We start from the raw sequence: 24,484 nt of genomic DNA on the forward strand, positions 1-24,484 counted from the left end.
CAGAGAAGCTTTGGCTTTCATGAGACTTGAAGACTGAGACACATGCTCGAGAGAAGCTCGTTCATTCATTACTTTTTCATTTAGGTCTTTGATTTCACTAAGCTTAACCATATTCAATGCAGGTTCTGTAATCAATTCAAGTTCAGCATCTGAATTCTCGTCTATAAGTTCCTTTATCGGAATCGAGTGAATTGCTGTGTCTACAATGGTGTGGGTTTGTAGTGTTCGAGAAATACCAATTAGAAAGGAGGAACTGTACTGGAAGCATACATCAATTCAAAATTTCTTTCAGTCCACATCCATCCATCAAACATTCAATGGCAACGACAAAACTCACGAGGATATGGAATCCTCCTAGTCTAGCCACTACTTTTCTAACGCTACTTCCAGGTACTTCTGCATCAATATTCTTCATGGTCTTCCGCCGCAACGACTGGTCAATGGTTACGACCAGAATAAATCCGTACCGTTTGCCCTGATGGGCAATAAATGTTAGTGTAGAAAGAACAAAATTCTCGTCACTTGAAGGAAAATCAATCATAGGAGGAAAGAAAATGTTGGCTTTACTGGGAAGGTCTCCAGCCATGCAGTTCCACTACAACCTCGCCTAGGTTGCTTGAGATGCCCAAACGTAAGCAAAGGAGCTTCTGAGCTTGAAATCTTATCTTCTTCGAATCCTGGATGAAGAAGATCCTGATATATTGTCGAAAGAACAGAATCGTTTGACTTTCTATGGACGATTCAGATTCTTCCAGCAGCGTTTATCTCCTCAGCAGTAACATCCTACCTAGGGATATTTCTTAAGGTGACTTTCAGCCCTAGGCTTATAATAGCAATGATACCCATGCTATGAAAGGTGCTTCTACCATTGGGAGTATATATATAGTGATCAACGTTGTCAGCACGTGCTGGACCACACAGTCAGAAGTAATTCCTTCAAGTTCAATTCCATAATAAATAGCAGTTTTTTTTTCAAACCTCAACCCTTCAGAACAGGAAGAGCGAAACCCCAGCAAAATCAAGGTATCAATCAAGAATGAGGAGGACTAGTGATGATGTATATGAAGAGCCACTCCAAGTAGCAAGGGCAAAATGACTACGCGCGGGCTCGCAGCTTGTAAAAGTGCATGTCCACTTGCAATAATTTTCTTGGCAATGTCTTTACCGACGAACATTTCGCTTAGAAGCATACAAAGAATAGAGGGTAGAAATGATAGTAAGTTCTCATGTGAGGTCAGCAAATTTAGCAGTTTGCTGTCATAGTTTCTTATGAGCTTTGCAGCAGCTTTTATAAGCTCTTTCTTCTCGTCTTCTTCATTTCCAGTTATGTTAACCTTATAGAATTCGCGAAGAATTCTTGATGCAGTCGTGTTATGACTAAAAAAATAAGCATTTACATTATAAGTAGCAATCACAAACTCACCACCAAAATTTTCAATAAGCTTCTTTTCATGTAGACCTTTGAGTAAGCGTCACAGCCTGCTGCTGTCATAAAATCAAAAAGGTTAGCCCATGTCACTTGCCCTTCGTCATTTACTTCGAAGTACGTTACTGCCTTTTTAAAAGGCCTTGCTCTTGTCAACGTTCTCAGGTCTTCAAGATTTTCTTTTTTTATATATGGTTCATCAGTCTCACATAACTGAGCCGGGATCTGTCTGAATGTTCCGAAACTTGCACTGCACCTTTGGTGGTAGACTGCATCTGCCGCAAGGACATCACTGACTGAGCAAACTCGTGTGTAAACGTCCACTCCCCACTGTTCATTCCCGATTTCGTAAAGTTCACGAACCCGAGTTCGCAAAGTTCACACAGTAAAGGTGACGGTGGCATCTGAAACAGATGACGCTGACATTAGTAGGACCTAAAAGTAAGAACTGCGATTGGAAATATTCACGCTGGATATTCTGGATAGTCTACAAATACTATCAAGGCCATATCTGGGGGAGGGACCCTACACCCCTAAATGTCAAGAAAACCTTTTTTCTACGGCAACGTTAAGATTCAAAACCATCACCCCACCCAATCCGGAATAAATTTCTGGATACGGGTCTGAGTTCTATAGTTGCGCAGGGGAGGTTGTGTTTGATATAGGGGTGTCTTATCAAAAGAGAAAAAGAGAGAGAGAGGGAGAGAGAGAGAGAGAAAGAAAGAGAGAGAGAGAGAAAGAGAGCAAAGAAGAATAAAATTAGAACATGAAGAAGAAGAAGAGAATAGGAGATAATAATGAACATGCTGCTGAAATCCACAGGCTATATTTTTCCTCTTATTTTATCTGGGTACATGTTGCCTTGGCAAAATTTGAAGCGGCCAAGCAGGTGTTTTTGACAATCAGTTTCTTTGCTTATTCAATATAGAAACTAATTCATGCATTAAGATTGAAGTTTAAAACCATAAAAGGTTTAAGATTCATGGTCGTAAGCAAAGAAATAAAACAATCATCTTTTGCCAGTGTAGAGTAGAATCGGACACTGTCCGGTTCAACCCATAGACGTACTATCAAAATTACAAATCTATTATTCAACCCTAAAAAATGTCTGGATCGACCTCCCATAACGATCCGAAAGAGGACGCCATCTGGTCTAAGAGAATTAAAGAGTAGGTAGAGAGTGCAACTATTAATTGATTCTAGAATGACCAGACAATTTAGATAAACTAGAGAAACATTTCCAGTATTGTGCTTACAGCTTAAAATACTAATTGTCAAGGTACCAGAAAAAAATTAACTTACCAAAAACAGTCTTTGCAGTTTATCTTCTAAAAGGATCAATCAACCAAATTAAGAAATTCTTCCTTGAGACATCGAGGCTAGGCTAGATGGCACTCTTACTAATTTTTGTAGAATTTTTCCACAAATGATGTCTGAGTAATTAAGAGCATCCAGTTCAGTCCGGTCCTCCCCTATGTAAAACCAGGCTTCACATGCATTATAATCTGATCTCTTTAGAGTATGAATAACACTAATCTCTTCAGGTGCTCTCGAAAGCTTCATAAGAAATTCTTGTCATACCGTAGTATAATTATAAAGTTGCAGTTATTCCCCATTCACCTCAATCATTCTAGTAGAGAAACAGCATTTATTGACAATAAAATGTATCCTAACTTTGGATGGCTTATAGTAAAAAATACCCATCATGTTTTCTCATTATTTAACTATGCTCCAATTTCAGCTTTGCAAACCCTACCTTGGATCTTGAAGATACATCAAATAAAAAAAAAACAAAGCTTTTCAACTGAAAGTAAGGGGCCACATTAAAACTTAAAACAAACAGAAATTATTACGTATATGAGGGAGTTCACACCCTCGTCAATACCTCACTCTTTACGCTAAAGTTTAAACTTTGTTCGAATTCTTTAAGAATGACCCCTGAATCACAAAGGGCCTTATTAGAATAAATGGCTCATAAGAAAGTACTAAAAAAAATTAAAGTAAAGAGCGATAGATCGTTGTTGGTACAGTTCGTTGCCGTGAACTGATTGATAAAACTTAACTAGAAATCAAAATTGATCAGTAAACTTACTGCTTTCAAATTCTTTCGAACTCGAATGTTAGCAAAATGGGTCCTTGTTCTTAGACACCACCGCATCTATTGAATAACTTCTCACCAAGAGCGTTGAAGAACATTCCAGATGCCGGACAATTTTGAGATGTGTGCAAAACTATTTATTTGATTGGGCGTGCGTTGGGGAGGGGGACAAAATATGCAAGTTACTAGGGCACGACTTTTTCCTAGCATTTCAGCGTAGGAAGTGTAAATTTTCTTTTCGTGAATCCGACTTTATGTAATATCATGTATTAATTCACGCTTTATCTCACGTGGTTGTGGGAGCAGATGGGGTCAGAATCAGGGATGCCCAAAACATAGAACTGAGTCCATACTCGTGATCTATGAACATTACTCTCCTATCACCGACTTTTTAAAAGCACAAGTTAGGTATTATTTTTTAAGTCGTCTTTTTAAAAGAAAAGACGAAAAAAATGTCAATTTCACCGCGACCGATTTTTACAGTTTGTAAAAAAAAAAATTCTGGTTTGAAAAACACTAAAATCAAATCTTTTGCATTTTGTTTGAGGTAACCCATAAAATTAATTTAGATTGACTATACTATTAATAGTATTGGAGGTGGGACTCCAACCAGGTGCTTAGTACCAGTACTTTATTGTGGGGCAAGAGGGGTCCACATAGAGAAATTCAAAGGGCATGGGCTATATAATAATTTTTGTCGAAATTATTGGAAGAACAACTGCCCCTTGTTCCCTCTCCAAACTACTTCCCCCCCCCTGAATCCACCTGCTGTGCCACATCTCCGACACAAATCTCTGCTCCCTATTCTATCACTGCTAAAATTTTGTGTTAAATATTCTTTCATACATTTTTAGGTTTTTAATTCCCTTTATCGTTTGGTCACTTTGCCTCTATTAATTATTTCATCAATATAACTCTTTAAACTTCCATTTCGCGATAAAACAAATCCTAAACATTTTATGAAAAATATGGCTAGCTAACTGTTTAGACTTGAATTCGAAATTTTTAAAAGTTGTTTTTGAAGCTAATGTTTGATTTAATTTAACTTTAATTTTTATTTTCCCGTTGATATAGGCTCCCGGAAACGGTGTCAAAATATTCAGAATTTCATTATTTAAAGTTTGTTATGGATTTTTCCCCGTTTTATTTAAGTTATACCTCTTTTTTTGTCTCTTAAATTCTGTTAATAGAAAAGCAGCGTGGTCTTAGGAACTATTTGGAAAACTCTTTTCTCTAAAGAGTTGTATAAATCTTTCACTTTTATTTCAATCATTCCTTTTTAAACCTCTAGTAGGAAGTTCAAAAATCTAGGGACGACCGTGACTAAGAAAGTGACTGTCAAAAATTAGCAAAAGAACTTGCTAGCGAAGACAAAGAAGAAACATTAAAGCAGTATCACTACGCCCTTGCCTATATGATGCATATGAAATTCGTTCTGGCTAAAGGCCAAAACATGGTGATTAAACCACAAAAAAAACAGTGGGGGACCAAAGCACTTCTGATGTGCAAATCGTTTGTCGCTTTTGAAAAAAGAAATAAAAAACAGAAAGTACTTCCTGCATTATTGCTGCAAAAAATTTTACTGAAAAATTTACTTTTCATATTTGAAATATTTCACTCCTTTTTTTAGAACCATTTCTAATATAAGAGACAGAGAAAGTATGTTTTTGACATAAAAAAAGCGTCATCTCTAATATACGGCAAATTTCTAAATAAATGACTCTTGAAAAGTAGTTGAGATAAGAAAATCAAGCTTTTAGAAATTGACTTAGATTCTAACTATGCCCTGAGAATGTATCTTTAGGCTCTTATCCTTCCTAATTTCTTCCTAATATCCTTCCTAATATCCTCTACTCCTTCCTAATTTCTAAGATTTTACAAAAATATCATTGCTTTACGCCGATTCCTGAAGGTTTCATTTCCCTGTTTGTTTCCAAAACCGGATCTTATAGGGCAAGGACATGAACTTAATGGAGATCTATTTAGAAGCTTGTTGCAAAATATCCTTGCATGTCTAGAAAAAGAGGAAAGTGAAAATAAACCACCAGTATCCTTTACCCCCCCCCCCTAAGTTTTTAAGCATATAGGTAGAAATTAAATAAAGCTTTTTTTGATACAATTCACGGCACCAGGCAAGCACCTACACGGAGTTTTTGTGCGTAACAACTCCCCCCCCCCTCCCCCGTTTTTACATACAAGAATAGACGCTAAATAAAAGAAATTTCTTGACCAAATTCATGGTGACAGGCCAGCAGATGCGAAGGGGTTTTATCCGGGAAGAATTTCTAAAGTAAGGGGGAGGGGGTTTCCGGCATGATTTTAAAAACAATCAGAAACTAAAGTATTTTAGAAATAAAAGTGTGGTAAGAAAATATTTTCCGCCAAAATCGTTCGAAATTCGTACATATTCTAAAATGCATGCAGATTTTCGGGTGAAAAATATCTTTTAAAATGTATTCTTATGTTTTTAATTCACTTTTAAGAAACTTGTTGTGAAAATCATTAAATTCTACTAGTTTATTTCAATTAAAATCAACAAAAATGGCAGTAGGAAATGAAAGCATTGTAGTTCACCACCAATGGCGATATCTTCTGTATGCGTACGGTCTGTAGGGGACCGTACACATACAGAAATCTGTACGGTCTGTAGATAAGATCTGTACGGTCTGTAGCTATGTTGCCTGAAGCCGTAACTTGGCCTATAGCATCCAAAGTGTGGTTGATTGAAATAATAAAATCGTCTGTACCACCTACTTCTCTCTTCTTTTTCGGTGCTGGAAATAAAAGACGACTAAATATTCAGAAGGGGGTAAATATAGTCACTTATTATGGGACAAACCAGACACCTTTTTGGCTTTCACACTACATAATTTATTATAGTGTATGCGTAAGTTACGTGTAGTAAGTATTGCTTTTGGCTCTTATAAGAAGTTCTTTGACAGTAGGCTAATGTACAAATCCGTAAGCCATCAGAATAATTAGAATCATCACAATCATAAGCAAAACATTCACAAATTAAAAATATGGAATAGAGAGTGATTGAGATAAAGGGATGAAGAGTGAATAGAGTGGAATAGGATGAGGATTCAAGCTTTAAGGATTATCTTATATTTATTGCTGCAGGATAATTTGTGATGAGAGATGGTATAACAGGCTTGATGGGAAAAGTGAATTAATTTATTTTTAAAATTTATTAATTAGCATATATAAATTCCATTTTGTTATTACCAAGTAGACTTTTTCATAACTTGTATAACAGGTAAAATTCTGTGTAGTCTACTCGCCACTGCTTACCTTGTGGACAAAGTTTGCTCTGCAAGATTACCTAATGGGCGTTCAGACGCTGTATTCTGTCTCAGATTAGGTATTTTTAGAAATAGGAAATTCACACTCATAATTCTTTTCAGTTCTTCAAATGTTGCTCGATAGTTCCTATTCTCAGCTTTCAACCATTCTGAGCGGGACACTTGGACAGAGTCTGAGGCAGAATCCAGCGTCTGAACGCCGACTAACGCAGAAGAAACTTTTAGGTCTTACAAATGTCAAAGTTTTACAATATGGTGTGAAACCACCGTTGAGGAATACTTTTTACGGAAGGCCAGAAACTAATGGGATACAACTCGAATGAAAATTTGAGGTACTTATCGGTTAGCTGGAACACACTTGACAAGAATCGCATACAGAACCTCAAAGATCCTAATGAAAATAGGTTTTCTCTTCGTAGTGAGGTATTGCTCAGTCCGTGAAAAATATTTAAACTTTAGTTTTTTGTGGTTTAACGGGCAAAAAAGGTACCTAGGTTAGGTTGTGTATTTAATTTTTGCTTTGATTTACCCCCCCCCCCCCTTCCATCCCCCCAAATGAACAGATATAAAGCCCAAATTCATTTCTATTCTATTATATTTTCATTGTATTTTGTTTTATTTCATTAGCATTAACCAAACTTCTCTTATCGTGTGGATTCTAGCTAACCTATAAGTACCAAATTGTATAAACAGAAGACATTCTAAAAACAAAAAAACTAAAAAACCAAAACAAATAAATGAAAGTAATCTTACAACGTTACTTTGGGAAGTAATCTTATAAGGAAAACTTTAAAAATTTCTTTAATTTTTTTGTTTTGCCAGGACTTGACCCTAATGCTCCTTTTTTTGCATCTGACCCGTAATATTTATTTGTAACTAATCATATAAATAGAAGAAGTGAACTAGAACTAAGAAGATTAAAACATCAATTTACGAAAGACAAAACTACAAGAATAGACCCATAAAATCACTCAAACCATGGGAGCCCATAAGGGGGGGGGCAGGGGGCACCCGCCCCCGCTCTGGCTGTAGGATGCGGCGTTTTTTTATTTTTTTTTTGTTCTGAGACTTATATTATATAGCATTAAAATTGCAATTAGACGAGGTTTGCCCCCCCCCTGATGAGCTTTGCCCTCCCCCTGGAATTCAACTTATGGGCGCCCATAACTCAAACAAAGGATCTGCTTGAGTCCCTTGTTAGGACCTTGTCAGGACCAGTTGAGTCATTATTTGTGATAAGGACCTAAACACAAACTATCCTCTTTTTATCTTTGAATCCGAATGTTGGTAAGACATCAGACTCCTGTAAGTAATCCTGTTAGTAGACAACTTCTTATGCCACAAAGACAAATGCAGTAAATACTTGTATTCGGACACTACCCCTGGATTCGTTGTTTTTTGGGAGGGGGCCACAACAATAGTAAAAAAATTCAGGGTGGGGCCTAATAATAAAAGTAAATATGCTAATTTGAAGTACCTAGACATCCAAGAAAACTTATGAATTCAGGATGCAACACCCCCCCCCCCTCTCCCAAAGTTTACTCCTGCTCGCAACAGAAAAAATGCAAAACTCAGAAACAATGAGCCAAAACCATTTAGAAAAGAAACAAATAATCAAATCATGTTGAGTAAAGTCTAGTTAAATGCCTACTGGAAATTTCAACCACGATTTGGGACATTTCTAGCAGTCAATTATCTTACAAAAACAGTTGGCAGTTAGAAGATTAGGAACATTTTCCAGGGAGATATTTGTATTTCTAAGGACAAACGGAAACACCATCTTTGTACTGTACTGTTTTTCCTGAAGACAGTAAAATATATTTAAGTTTCTATTCATGCTTCCCTTCAACAGTGTTTTTATTCATACTTCTATGTTTAAATATACTAAAAAGAAGAATGATTAAAATTAAGCCTATCAGACCCACCCCTTTTAATGGTTAAATGTCATATTTATTTCACTAAACAATTTGTGTTATTCAACATCTTAATTTGTATTTCTATTTATTGGTTTTGCATTTCTGCCTATTAATTTAACCTATTTTATGAAATTTTATTTCCATTAATCCTAATAAAGCAAAATCATCTATTAGTATTAATCAGACCACTTCAGTCTTTAGAGGTGTTTTTTTTTACATAAAAAAGTACCAGAAACGAATACGAATTATCAATTACAAAAAACCAACAATTACGAAAAAACGAATAATCACAATACGCTGAGTAAAATCCAGTTCAAGCCTACTGGGAATTTCAACAACACTTTAACCTGATTTAAACGGCATTACGTGTTTTATTTCGTCGTAGGTTCCATTAAATTTTGACTCATATGGGATTTTTATTTATTCTCAAGCCTTTGGTCTCGACACACATTTTCCAAGAGTATATATACCATGAGCGTTAAACTTATTTTAAACCCCGATTGTACAATATTATAAAATGAATAACGTTTCGTAGATTCATTAAATAGTTTAGTATGGGTTTACAAAATATTACATAAAAAGACAATTTTACAAACACGATATTATTTTGAAACTTAGTTTTTTACATTCAGCGTATATATTCTCATGTCGAATCAATTACTAACAAACCGACATTAATTAATACAAAAGAAGTTTTGAACAGTTGCAAAGACTAGATGAACGGTAACTCTGAACTCTAGTCGCAACTTGGGAAAATCCTCATTTCTAGATGATACTAATATACTTTGATGTTTTTTAAATGTTATCAAAGGTTTTATTCACAGTGGGGTTGTCACCGTTGGTGATTATCACAAAATTTAGTGATTGTTTTTCATTTGGTGATTTTACTATGTTTGCATTCCACCTTTAATACAGTAATATAGATTATGATGATAATGCTATTCAACTGACCTGATTTGTCAGTGGATAGCGAATTTATTGCATATCAAAATCGCCGATCAGGGCAGATGACTGTAAACCGTGCTACCTATTTAATTAATAAAGAAGAAAATTTAAGGAATATGTAATAGAGAACAGTCTCAGGATGTACGACACGCGGCTCGATTTTATGTTTGTTGCAAGTGCGGAAAATATATTACATTATTTTATTTTAGATTATATTCACATTCTAACGTCTAAGTAGGTGGATTATGAACATATTTCTAGTCTTTAACCACTATAACAAGCATAGATGGGATGAACTCTGAATGACGTATAATTTCAGCTGAAGTGCTTTTCATTATCTTGAAAAATAGTTGGAATACGAGAGTCAAACTTTCAGGAATGAACTCAGACCCTAAATTATACCCTGGAGACATGTTTTCTAGATCCCATTTCAAGTTCAATACTGTATTATTTGTCTGAAAATTCAGATGAGTCTGGTTTAAAAGAAGTTGGCAAAAGAAGTTTAAAAGAACCTTCGATACATTTAGAAGGCCTAGATTTCAGATTGAGTTCTAGAACAAACATTATATTTCCATCATTTTGTCATAAGAGGGCAGTCAAGAACCCAAGATTGTGATGTAGTTAAATAAGATACTCAATAAAATTCTGGACAAAAAAGGGATTTCAACATTAATAGTTTTAATGATAATAACTCTTTTGAAGAGTCAGATGGATCGCTTAATGCTCCTCCAGAAAAGAAACTACCACTAACTTGCAAAGCGAGACACGTGGATGAGGAAACCAGTTGCAATGAAAGTTAAGAATTAAATGAAGCAGTCAGATAAAAAAGAAAAAGACAAACCTACTGCTCACCTTATGGCCTCAGCAAGGACAAATTCAACTGCAATAATAAAAACTGTAATTTGAAAAAAAACGTGAATTCGAGATAGCTGCAGTATTGAAAGTGACCAATGCCTTAATTATCATTGATGGAAAGACAGAACAACAACGAAATTTCTTGTAATAATTTTTAGCTATTATTCTCTAGAAGAGCAGAAGCCAGTCGAGCAGTTTTTTCAATACCAGTTGTTTGTGATGCAGCAGCTAAAGAGTTGAAGAACTTAATTTCAGATGAATTCAGTAAAATAAGAAAAATATGGCCTGGCAAAGTCTTTAAAGGATGACATTCTATGGCTTGCAACTGTTGGTTGTATATGCCATTCGTTTACCCTTTGCTCAGCTGCTACGTGTGATGTCTTAGACCCGTGTGCTATGCAGTTCAGTAATGATATTTCTTACTTTTATTGAGTTTAGCCCAAAATTTAAAATAAAATAAAGGCAGTGCCATGCATTTCCTGATGTAGCTGAGCGCTGTCTGACTTACCCTAACAACACGAGATGGCTGGCGATGGAGAGTGTGGCTTAATATCTTTTGGATTAATGTTGGTCGTTTAACCTTTATTTTTAATCTTATATTGCAGATAATATACCATCCACTCATGTAACAACAATGGGTTTATTTAAAACAAAAATATATACATCATCGATTCCCTGAAGCAATGCTTGTGCGGGAGAAAACCCTCCTAATAAATAAAAAAAAAACAAGAAACCAAAAAAAAGAGAGAGAAAAAAAAAAAAAAAAAAGAAATAGAAAAAAAACAAAAAAAAACAACATAATTAGAGCTCAACTTACCGGACCCGAAAACCAACGAACCTCCAAACAACACCCAACAAAAATATAATAATTATAATCATATTCAGCTGCAACTAAACCCTCCTCAAAAACAAAACTTAAGTGGCGTGGAATAATCCATTCAAAATATACACATCAAAACAATGGTTCTTTAGCGGTTTACGAAAATCCTGCAAACCCCCAACATTCCTCAAATCCTCTGGAAAACTCTCCCAAACTAACGGAACAACATGGCGAATTGAAAACCTAGACCTAGACGTGACCATAGCTGGTCTTCACACCAACTGAGAAGATCGTGTCAAATGATCGTGGATAGTAGACGCAAGACTAAAGATTCCTGAAAAACATGATGGTAACTCCGAAGCTAAATATTTAAACATATAAATATTTGTGCCTTTTAGAATGCACAAATAAGGGATGATTTTAAATTACATGATGTGTTTCTTGGTAAAATTCTGACTGTGGTTTACCGACTTAATTTAGAGTTTCAGAGTGAAGAGGTTCAACTTCATTTACGTCTTAATAAGGTGAAAAACTGCTTGAAGATGTTTCGGCTCGCACTATCTTATTTGCTTTAGAAGCTACACAGGCTAATAATCTGCAAAACTTCAAAGACATGTATTTAGTAGTGAAATTTGAAGCGCATACCAGTAAGATAGGAGAAAATCTTGAATACCAAATATTGAACAATTTGCTGTTGAAATTGATCACTTTCTATTCAAAGCTATGTTTGGAAATTAAATACGAATCAATGCCTTTGCTCTTCTGAATCCACTCAAATGTTTTAATCCGACAATGGCCATTTCTGGTGCAATTTCCTCTATACTCTATTGCTTTGATGCACAGTAGATTTTCTTCAACTTTAAATTTTAAATAAGATTTGCTCAACACCAAGTGGAAAATGTGTCCGCATGTTGATGAAGAAGTCTGAAGAAAACCCCAAGCTAAAACCTGCGTGGTTTTGGTCCTTTTTAGGGGTTTGTATAGATGGTGGTGAAAATTCTTTGCTCTTGACCCTTCCCAGGCTCATTGAAGTATTTGTGTCCTTGTCTCACTCCAGTGCCTCAGCAGAAACATATTTGTCTCGGCCGATGCTCCTTACGAGCCTCCTGCGAAACAGGCTGGACCCCATTGCCATTTAGTATCTCATGCATGTGCATAGGTTTGTCCCAGATGCATTGAATCTTCCATGTGTTCTTCGGTGAAAAAGAAATTACGTATGGGTTATGATCAATAAATTCTTCCTTTTGTTCTTCATTCATTAATTTTTTTTTAATACAAAAAGACAATAAAGATTTAAAGAGATTTTGTGTAGAAATTTATAATCGTATAATATTTTGTTATTTAGATATTCCTGTTTTAAAGCCTTAACAGATTTTTGGCCAAAAAGAAATGATAAAATGCAGGAATGATAATTCTCTAAAGGTTTAACCTAAATGTTTGCCAAATCTTTTTTATTTGGGATTTGTGTTCCATTTCCCTTTTAAGCAGTAATACAGCTAGTGGATAGCTGCTGGTAAGAAAAAAAAAAGGCTTTTACTTGTCACCTAATACTCTGTAGTAAGTGAAAATACATGCTAAAAATTTGGACTGTAATTGATGCCAAAGGCAAAAACTTGTGAATTCAATCCATTTTTGTTGCTTTGGTACAAAATATTCTTAAATCCACTACAGGCAGGTACGTTTAAAAAAACAAAAAACTAATTTCTAAGTTAAAGTCTAAAAATCTACAATATCTGGAAATGAATGCATAAAATGGAAACTGTAATTATTAATGCGAACAGAATCCGTATGACTGTTGCATTTTAGAATCTTTTGGTATAAAACATACTGCTTTTTGTTCTGAAGACTAGTAGCACGTATAAATTCGCCGGAGTATGTAAATACCGGTAGCAAGCATAAATTCACCCAAAAATAGGTATAATTATGCATCGGTATAATACAAAAATACATAGATATGAAAATTACTTAAAATATATGAGCCTATTTGGCGCACTAAAATGCTTCACTGCGTTCAAAAAATGGAAAAAATGGTGATTTTTTTTTTATGTTCAGTGGTAATCCTGGTTCACAGCAATGGGAAGGCACATAGTTATAAAAACATAACATCATAAAGAATAGGGTTGTGCTCAAAGATAAATTAATACAAAATGGGATGAGATTTCGAAGCACCAATATTTTTCAGCAAATAATTCAGTTTTGCAGTAACAGAAAAGTTCCAGCAGTTGCTAAAACGCCCTGAAACCAGCTGAATACCTGTAAAGCAGTGGTGCTCATTCGATTTAGGTCAGGTTCTAGTTTTGTATTTTCTAAAAGTTCTCACTCACCCCCCTGATTTCCCCTGTGATAATTCAAGTTCATTTATTTAAAAGCTTATTATAACTCGTGTCATATGTTTTGATCATGAAATTGCGTTCCTTGTTTAGTTATATCCAGTCAATATCACCATGCTTTTTATATCTTTATTTTGTTTAATATTGGAGCTTTTTTGGGAGGAGAAGCTTTCAGAACTCTTTAAATTCTTTTAAACCAGTGTTTCTCAGCAGATAATATGTCAAACTCCACTTTTGCAATTTTTGAAAAAAATTCTTGTTCCCCCTCCTACAATTACTCAATTTGTTTATTGAAAAATTTAGCGTAATTCATGACCATAATTTCCACGTACTATTATTATTATTATTATTTATTGGAAAACCCGTCATACAAAAAAGGAAAAGACGGAGCAATAAGCAAAACAACAAAAAAAAGCAATACACATAAACTTAGGAGTTATACATGTGGTTTGTAGTGACGAACGCTGGAGCTAAGACCTAAATCAGCCCTTAAAACAAATTACACAAAACGAGAAAGAAAAACACAATTATACACTGCTCTGTAGGTACGCGACATGTTTCTTTTCTTTTTTTTTTAGGCTCATAAATACTGAACAAAAATAAATAATATGAACATCATTGCATCAAGCCGTAGTTGGTAAAAAAAACAAAAAAAAACAACCAAACACTAATTACACTAAGGGCGAAAACAAACACTTAAAAAAAAAAAAATAAAAAAAAATACACAGAACAAATACATCTTAACTAATGGGTTAATACTGACGACCAGGGATGATTCAACTTCATTAAACGGGAATTATAAGCACGAATTCGCTTTTCCACAGCTATAATGGGGTCAGCAATTAATTTTATAATTAGATAAGAATTGCGCGTCCAAGGGGGAAAATGTAAAAGATATTTTGCGAACTGGAAGAAAACTGAACAAATTTTTAACTTATCAGAATTTGTGAGCATTTTCCAAAACGGTGATATGTAGAGATAATGTGGTAGAGCGACAGAGCTAAAAAGTTTCGAGAGAAGATGGCGGTTGAACCCTAACTTATTAGTTACAAAATAAGCATATGATAACCCAACTCTACGCTCAATGTGAGCAATTAATAGTTTTCGCGTGTGCATTACTGACGAACCAATGGGAAGACCGAGGTAGGTGATATGATCTACTGGCTTAATCCTACTATTTCCGAGAGGAATATCCCTAGGTGACACTTGCTTCCAAGTGAAGAATACAACTTCGGACTTTTCAGCATTGAACTGAAGACCTAGTTTCGCATACTCAGATTGTAGCGTTGCGAAAGTCTCGCTTATGCGCTGGATAGTGCGGCTCACATTCAGAATGTCATCTGCATAACATACGAGAGATAAATCAAGACCGGCAAAGATGATTGATGTGGGAACAGCTGACTGTGCATCAAGAACTACATTATTGAAGAGTGAAAGGGAAGAAACAGCACCTTGACGGGTGCCTTTTTCAACATTGACAAAAATATTAGGAGTTGGTGCATATACTTGAGAGCCATCAACTTTAGCTAATGGGTGAAGTATTAGGCGAACTTTAAGACAAAAATACATTTCTCGAAGGGCTCTGATATATGAGGGACTCACTCCACATTTTGCTGCATGGAGTAGCATAGCGGCGTGAATGAGAGAGTCGAACACCTTACGAACGTCTTGCCCAGCCAACACGAGAGTTTCACCTGATGCATCAGCATCGATCAATGCGATCGCCACAACCGACAAAGCGTGGGCACAACCGAGACTTGGCTGGAATCCAAATTGGTTAGGTGGAACATAGCATTTTGCGTTCAGTTGGTCAATGAACAGAAGTTCAAAAAGCTTACAGAAGGTAGTAGCCACTGTTAGACGGTGGAAGGACGAGCACTGGATTGCGAGTTTACCTTTCTTTGGAATCGGAGTAAGATCTCCGATTGAGAAAGAAGACGGTACAACTCCTTGGGTAACAATCATCTGCATCAAAAGAGCAATATGGTTTACCAGCAGCTGGCTTCCATGCAGAATGTGAAGAGCGCTTATTTTATCGATGCCAGAAGATTTCTTACGCTTTAGGCGCTGGATTGCTCGCAGTACAGAATCAGCTGAAACAACAAAATTGTCGGTTGGACACCTGAACAGAAATTTTTCAATCTTATCTTCATATTAGGACTGTAGGGCAGCATCTGGTGGGAAAAATTAAGCAGAGAAGTATGAATTCCGTTCAGAACCAGGAATAACTTAAGCAGATAGGTGGGCCCTAGGAGGATATCTTGATACATTTCTCCAGAAGGAAGGTTGGGACAGAGAAGCTAGCTGGGACGTCTCTTCAACTATCTGGTTCGTGTGGATACATAGTTCTCTTGCAAACTTTCTTTTAGTAGAAAGACGAATGTTAGAAACCCAGCAAGAGCGAGGACGGTCACACTAGAGCCACAAATGGTACCAAAATTTGGATTTTTTCCAAGCTTCAACTAGGCTCGGATTGCTGGGCCAGTGCTTTGTGACACCCCGATGTATACGTTTAACAGGTAAACTGGCTTTTTCTGCGCATCGCAGAGCATGGCAAACTTGTGCAAGATAGATATCTAGCAACATCCGTATTTCATTTACATCAGCTTGCGGATTTTCCATGAGCAGCTGAAACGGAACATGAATTTTATGAAGGACAGAATTAGTTACTGTAGCAAAAAGGTCATCTTGGATATTTTCCCAGTCCCTGTAAAATTGGGCGTGGGGCTGAAGTGGTTGTGCAGTGGGAGTAGACTGAGCAGAGGAACAATAAATAGATGCAGATATTGGAAGGTGGTCTGATAGTTGGAAATCAGTAACGACGTGAATAGGTGACACTTGGAGATTTATAGAAGAAACTGCATGGTCAAGGTTCGATACGTGACTTGAATGGTGTGTGTAAGTGTAATCAAGATCTTTCGGCAATATCCTAAGCCAATCGTCAAAAATACCAGACAAAATAGAAGTACGCAATAATGAGGCGTCAGTTAAATTACAGTTAAAAGCTCCTATAATAATACAACACTTACCTAACAGGCGAATCTTTGAAAGGCAAGACCCTAGTTTCTCACACGCTGAAGTAAGTAAAAATTCCGATTGGTCATTGCGATAATCTGTTGGGAGATAGAAGTTTACAATAACATACTCTTTTACACGGACAGCAAGAAAAAAATCACATGAATCAAAAATACTCGACCGGCACAAGGTCCTAACAAGCATCGCAATACCACCCGAGGGGAGACCACTGGAAGCGGATCGTTTAGCGGGCACCGAATAGCTAGTCAAATTATTGTCAATTTTCAGAAGGCCTAAACTATGACTCGTCAAAAAATGCTCTTGCAAGCACAATACGTCACAATTCGAAAGCAAACCTTTTATCACAGGAATTTTGACTGAAAGTCCACCATTAATATTCCACGAAAGTACAGCTTGCGTAGTAGTAGACATATCCATGTCATACCATGGGCTTTGCCAGTTGACTATTGTTATTAGGACACTTTACACTGTAACAAGTATCGCCGGTAACTTCACATTCTAGACAGAACATTTTTTCCGAACACGGAGAGGCACTGTTAGAGGTGTGATTGCATGATTCACAGCGAGAGCAGAGGGCCCGATTGGAGCACTGTGAGGTCAGATGCCCAGTCTAATGACGCGAGAAACAACACTTTGGGAGATATACAAATGCTTGTGCAGAAAGCTTTTCGTAGCCAACTTTCACATAAACTTTTAAGAACTGATCCAGGTTTTGTTTTGACTCAAAGTAGACCTTGAGCACTCGGCACTTTCCGCACTGTGAAACTTTCACGCAATTTGGTAGAAGAGATTTTACTTGAGTCTCATCGTATTCGATTGGTACACTTTTCAGGATCCCTATAAACAGTGGGGATTTCACACTCACCGAGATGCCTGAGGTACTGTTTTTAACATTCTTGGCAATATTATTCGCTGCACGCTTTGACTTAACAACAAGTTTCCATTCCGAAGCCGATTTTTTAAGTTCAGTTATTTCACCTGAGGCCTCAGGGCAAAGTTTACGAAGTCCTTACCAGCATTAGGTGATGTCAGGTTTGCAGGACAGTTTTTTAGCATAACGGCAAACGTAGGAGCTGGGGCAGGGTTAATTGTTATGTTGGTATCAATTATAGCAGACCAAACAGGCCTGAATGCGTCGCATTCTCTAAAAAGCCATAAATTTCCCGAGAGAGTTCATTAACTTTCGAGACTAAAGTAGCCGAGACTGCCTCCCCGATTGTTGTGTTTCAGAAGGTGAAAATATAAAAAAAGTGGGAACAGGCAAATTATCCTTTGCCGCCTGATTTAACTGTTTACAAATGTCAAATACATTATCTTCATCCTTTGCATTTTTCACACACCGGCTCTGAATATTCAGCTCTTTATAAAGAAACTCTCTAGCACTGATAATAGTACCATGATCAAAAAAACTTACAGCTTTTCCGATTATCAGATCAATTTTTGCACCATCAAGCATAGATCTCGTGACAAAGTTCAGTAATGGGTTTAAAATAATTTTCCTATTTTGATCGGTCATTGCGCAATCTAATTATCATAGCAAGGGACAGTCGAGTAAATTTAAACAATAGAGAACAGTGTCCTGAAGACGTTTCTTTACTCTAGCATCAGATCTTCACTTTATTTGTAGGTAAATTTCACTATTCAAGGACTCTGTATACATTTATCACAATATGAATGCACTCTAGAATCCGCTATTAAGAATTATTATAGATGACGCTATTTTGCTTCCAAACAAAGAGAATAAATTAGTAACAATGTTATAAGGCAACTCCAGTTAAATAAATCTATTCTTCAGCACAAATTATGAGAAGAATTGAAAACTATGTTTTCTTACTGTTCCTGGGATCACAGAATCCAAATCAAGCACAACCTTGGTTAAAGAATCAAACCATTTCCATACAAATCCGACCTATTTCAAACTTGATATTTTATTTGCTTCCACTGATTAGAAATATGACTAAAAGTAACTGTTGAAAAATATGTGAAAAGTACTGTTGCATAGGAGCTTATTACTTTGAAAATTACTGGAAGGAGTATTCCTAATTTTGTTTGGGGTGGGGGGGGGGTACAGTTTTTTTTATAAAACGCATCAAAAATTTGATTTTACGTATTTTTGTTACTTTTTCACGAGTGAGACAAAATAGGGAGGGGGGGGAGGGGTTAAACGTGGTAACCCACCCCCTGCTTAGAGTTCTACGTATACCCATCAAGAATCTCTTAGTAATAAAACAAGCGATTATTTAACCAAGATGGTGGCTAGATATCTACTTACTTTGGAGTATCAGGAGCATCCGGCTCTGTCAAGTCAAAATCGTCAAAAATTTCTTCATCATCAATATAGTCCGGAACATGGAAAAATGAGCCATCAATGTCTAATTCGTCAACTAAAATGGATTAGAGTTGTAAATTAAGAATTAAAATGAATAAAAACTTGTTAAAGCTTTTTGTCAGTAAAAATTCCAACATTACCAACTTATTTCATTCCCCAAGGTGACTATAGCTATTACCCGTAACCATCCACCCAAAGTACTATAGTAAATCTAGGGTCGGTGCACGGTAAAAAACACTTGTTTTAGTGATTTTTTGGTTGATTTAGTGATTTTCTTCAATAATCTAGAGATTTATATGCTGATTTAGTGATTTTCTGTGCTGATTCAGTGATTTCAGGTAATATAAAAAATCACCAGAAATTATAAGTCACTAGGGGTAGCAACCCTGAGTACAACTATATCTGGATCATCGAAGAATGAGCCATCAATAGCCGATTTGGCAACTAGAATGAATTAAAGTTGTATGCACGGTAAGGCAGTTTTTGTAGATCAAGTGATGTAGAAGTTAGCCCATACATAAGGAGAACAAATTAGACTCATGCCTCTCTAAGTTGTATGTTTTCTTATGGAAATTGATTTATGATTTCTTATGTTGCATAAAGTATTAGTTTGTCTTTTTGGCGCCATCCCCTCCCTCAAAAATACCCCTTGAAATAGTGCTGGAAATGATGGAAAGGACTAGCAATATTGTTGAATACGCGTAAGTTTTTTTATTTTTATTTTATGTTGAAATGTTAATTTATGAGTTAAGAGATGTAAATTTGTGAAACTTTCTATTATTGTGCCTGTTACCGTGGCAATGTGGCTTTTTGTAATGAATTTCTATTTATATCTGTAAAGCAGCCGGCAAATTTTAACCTAAGTAAAATTTAGATTTAGAAAAGGTCTAGTATTCTGAAGAGTGGTTTCGGGCCATTTAGTTGAAGTCAGATTTGGGATTTAAAAACATTTATGGTACTTATGCATAATGCAGGCCCACCATTATGCACTGTATCAAGGAAACGAGAGACAAACCCCGCCAAACGGGTATTTCAATAGAGAAATTAAATGCAAAGAGCGGTTTTCATTGCGTTTTGATATTTAAACTGTTGTTTTTTGGGGTTTAGGGGGGGGGGGAGTTACCTAGGTTAAGTATTTAATGTATGCTGGGCTTTACCTCCACCCACCCACCCCCTAATGTACAAATATATAGCCCAAATTTGTTTCTAAACTATTATATATTTATCCTATTTTATTATATTTCATTAACATTAACTAAGCTTGACTTTTGCTGAGGGCCCGTATAATGCAAAAGTACCAAATTTAGCTGGCTGTATCCTGCTGATTGGAAAACAGCTAGTTTAAGGGAGTGTATGTCCCCTAGGCCCCTCAGTCATAGTGTATAGAGAGGATAGATGTCACTTGCCACCCTCTCCCCTCTCCGTTCTATTGGAGGATCAAACGTAAGAAAAAGGCAAATTTTTTAGCTGCCCGAATTTAACACTTTCCTGGTAAAATATTTTTAAACCCTTGAACTCTTTTTGACTTTCTACCCAGCAGGGACTGTACGTTTGCTCGGCCAGTATTGCCAATTCATGACCTAAGGCTTTTCTAAAACTGACACTATAACACACATTTATTATTTTTTGAATGCACTTAACTACAACATTTGGGATTTAGCTGAAACAGATGCCCTTTCGAATCCTTTTAGAACTATATTTTAGCAAAGGAGATTTATTTCCAAAATATGAGTCTCTTAGGAGTGAATAAAGACTTCTTGATAAAGCTAAGAGAAGGGATGAGTGTTGACAAATTTACCTGGTTTAATTTTACATTGTCATTATCTGCTTGTCTTTTTTTTAAGGTGTTTGAGGGATGATGACAGTTCTGAGCTTTTATTTTTTTTATGTTCAGAAGTTAATCTAATCAGTAAAGAATCTTCAAGTTTAAACTACTACCCTCAAGTTGATACTGCCTCCCCCCCCCGCTGCAAAATAATTCATCACTCGTCAATTGGACTACAAAACAACAGCCATCTATTTTCTACCACTAAAAAAATAAGATATTGCCAGGCTATATATTTAAGCCTTTCCTCCCATAATCTTGCTTTAGATTGTTAAACCTATGAGAGGATATTCTTTTCCTACAAATCCTGAAAGAAATTTGGCCTTATATTTGTGGGAAGATAAATCTATATAGATAAATAGATCAGTGTATTACAAACGCCCAGGGGCTATATATGAAAAAAGAACTATATTAAAAACAAGGAAATCCATAACAAATTACAAATCTCTAACGAAAAATACCTAATCTAGAAACAAAAAAAACTTAATCGCATAAACTTTTCCTTCTTTCTAAGCATTTACTATTTTCACATCAACTTGGTTATTATTGTTGAATTATTGTTGTTAGGTTTCTACTTGGAAGAATGCCAAGAAGCAGCAAATTAGTCGAATTTTTCCATGAAATCAGAAAGCACCGGGCACTCCCGGATAAAATGGTCCAAATCTTCTCTTCTTCCTTACGGATGGGACAAGCATACCGCCCTTCAGAAATCACATTCTATGCATCAAACGCCATCTTTCACGCTTTATCAATCAAATGCCTGCCATTGATTGGAAGAAAATTTGCCCTTAGTTGTATCCATTGGCGTTGTTTGGGGGGAGGGAAAGATGTCAGGTGCCCCCCAATAATTTGGATAAAAAAATATTATATAGCACATGCCCCTTGACTCTCCAGAAATTAACCCCTTTTGCCCCTCCCCCAAATAAAGATGCTGGAGCTACACCCCTGGTATTATTCAAAGAGCATGGATTACTTATAAGAGTAGAAGCTGGCACTACTGTCGACATAAAAAAATTGTCAACACCATTTAGCGTTCAGTGAAACTTGGAATTTTATCAGTGTAATAACAAGAACAATTAATTTAGTTAACGTAATTGGTAAAATTAGGGTAGTAATACGTGTCTGTTCTTAGTTCGAGAAAGAAAAATGATTACAGAGCTTGAAAAAATTATTACAGAGCTTGAAAACTCCGATTGTATTCATCAAATAAAGTCCTAAATCAAATAAGTGCTAAATAAACTGAAAAAAATTTCCTTATCAAGATTATTACCCGTTTTTTTGTGTATCCCTCCCCTTTGATTGTATCCTGTTTTTCAAATCGTACCATGAAATTAACTCCCCCCCCCATGTAAAATGTTACCAGGAAAATTTGTCACACCCGAAACAACGTTCAACTTCAAACAACATTCTTACGTGGTAAATCCATCGGCAGAAAATTACCCCCCCCTTCACAAAAAATCCATGTATTTCCCAATAACAAATACTATATTGTAACATTGGGAAAATTGTGTAACTTTTTAAGCCCTTTTCCAAAGACTATGGAGGTCATGTAATCTCTAAACGCATAATTATTGAACCTTTTAGAAATGCTGAAACAAATGGCTGTCTCAAAGTTTTGATCAGATGTCACGGGGGAAAAAATGAGAATGAGAGGGAAGCTAGTTGCTCTCCAATCTTTTTGGTCGTTTATAAAAGATGAATGAATTCCGTTCGAATGACCCCTCTTCCGATCTTCTAGCACTATCGTTTCGATACGATCACCCCCGGAAAAAAAAACAAACGTCCATGATCTTTCTTCTAGCAAAAAATACAAGATTCGACATTTTTGTATATAGGAGCTTGAAACTTCTACAGTAGGGTTCTCAAATTATATTTATTTGGAATCAGTATAAAAAGAAAAATATTTTGATGTATCTATTGTTATTCAAATTCTTTTTTTTTAAGTTTCGGTTACTATTCAGCCAAGTCGCTCCTTACTTACAGTACAGTCACACCAACTTTTTGATTGAGGTTTAATATATTTATTTATTAATGATAAGATACCAATAGTCTTAGCAAGTTCAGCGAGGAATTTTAATTGAGTTCAAACAACAGTTGAAATTACTAACTGGAGTTTAAAGATACACTTTTAGTGATCATTTCTTCGGGGGATAGCTCTCTGAAGTAACTAATCGCAATTGAAATATCACCGATTGCTGATTGCCTGGCGATAACTAATCTTCAACGACTTGTTTCGGACACATACGTTAAAAAAGTTGAGGCGGTAGCATTTTTCTATTCAATCCACCCCTTTTCGTCAAAGCTTTTGGAGGTATAATCCAAGAACAATTTTCCAATTATACAAGCACCAAGGGTATCACACCCTGGCAGAGTTTTGGGGAACATAAACCATTTAACCCCTTCTACCTATTTACGTTCTGGAATGAAAGTATAGTTGAACCTATGAAGCTCTTACCTTTTTCAATTTTCGCTGCCGCCCTATCCCTAGCTGGTGGATCAGGGGTCGGAAAAGCCTCTCCCACTGCGACACAGAAGAATACAAAGAAACGTTACAACATGCTGCGTGTAACTTAAACCTGCAAGTTAATTCGTTTTTAGTGTCATTTTATTGCTTTAAATCACCTTTTATATTTTCTGTTATTGCAATATTGTGCGCTTTTATTGTCTTTAAAATTGTGTTTTTTTTATATTAGGTTGAATGAATTTAAGCAATTATCAATTTTATTCTCCTTGAGTGAAGGGATAATAGCTAAAACTGTCCTGGGGGGCCTAACCCGTACAGAAAACCGTGCTTTTGGTGGAGGGTTTCAGGTTCAAAACCCTCCCAAAAATTTTTTAACAGGGTTTGCATTAATTTCATTTTTTCACTTTACAAGTATTTTTTTTTAAGTATTGTTAGTTTGAGGCAAGTTATCGATAAGTTGCCTTTTGTCTATACAAGATGGTGCGAGCCTGTGTGATCAAAATCTGTCACTCGTGGCATGAAGTCAATGCAATACACAGTGCAGAGATAAGGATTGAATATTCATCGGTAACATTCCGGATGAGGGATCTTTTCCTGGTTGGGTTAGGCAAACCGACTTTTTGCTTACATTGCCGTACGCAACACCTCCAATATTGTCCAACATAGTTCTCATACAAGTATAAAATAGGTAGTTTTCATATCAGATTGGGATTTTCAGTGATTTTGTTAGCAGTATATATTTTTACCTCTGCCAAGTGCAGACTTAGTTCACGATTGAATTTGCGCTTGCGAAAATAAGGAACGAATTCACTGGGCAGGATCTCGGCCTGCCACATTTGTTCCAGATTCACAGCCAAAACTTCAAATCAGAGCTTCTTTTGAAGTAGAGAGTTTGAAGACAAACCAAGTTTTTTTGATTTTTTCAACTCAACAGCCACTGCCACTGACTTTGTACATTTGTACAAGATGAATAATCTGTGCACAATAAACATTTAACTGAAGGTGGACCTCTGGCTCACTAGAACTTGAATTCTTGTCTAATCAAGGATTTCTTCACTAACTTGATGAAACAGCGAGGGATCTGTTTTTCCCACATTTTTGATTTCGTAATTTATGATCACGTGTTGCTGTGGTT

General features: G+C 36.1%; 1 long non-coding RNA gene across 1 annotated transcript; it reads right to left on the reverse strand.

Annotated features, from left to right (window-relative positions):
* Positions 1 to 6,119: 6,119 nt before the first annotated feature.
* LOC148941873 (uncharacterized) lies at positions 6,120 to 23,440 on the reverse strand. The gene is made up of 3 exons (XR_016143191.1): positions 23,341 to 23,440; positions 19,004 to 19,115; positions 6,120 to 6,298 (listed from the first exon to the last, which is right to left on the reverse strand). It is a non-coding gene; the product is annotated as an uncharacterized LOC148941873 (long non-coding RNA).
* Between the last annotated feature and the right edge of the window lie 1,044 nt (positions 23,441 to 24,484).

This window comes from Artemia sp. Qi Xiang Cuo, chromosome 17 (genome assembly GCF_049724085.1).
Source record: "Artemia sp. Qi Xiang Cuo chromosome 17, ASM4972408v1, whole genome shotgun sequence".
Taxonomy (NCBI): Eukaryota; Metazoa; Arthropoda; class Branchiopoda; order Anostraca; family Artemiidae; genus Artemia; species Artemia sp. Qi Xiang Cuo.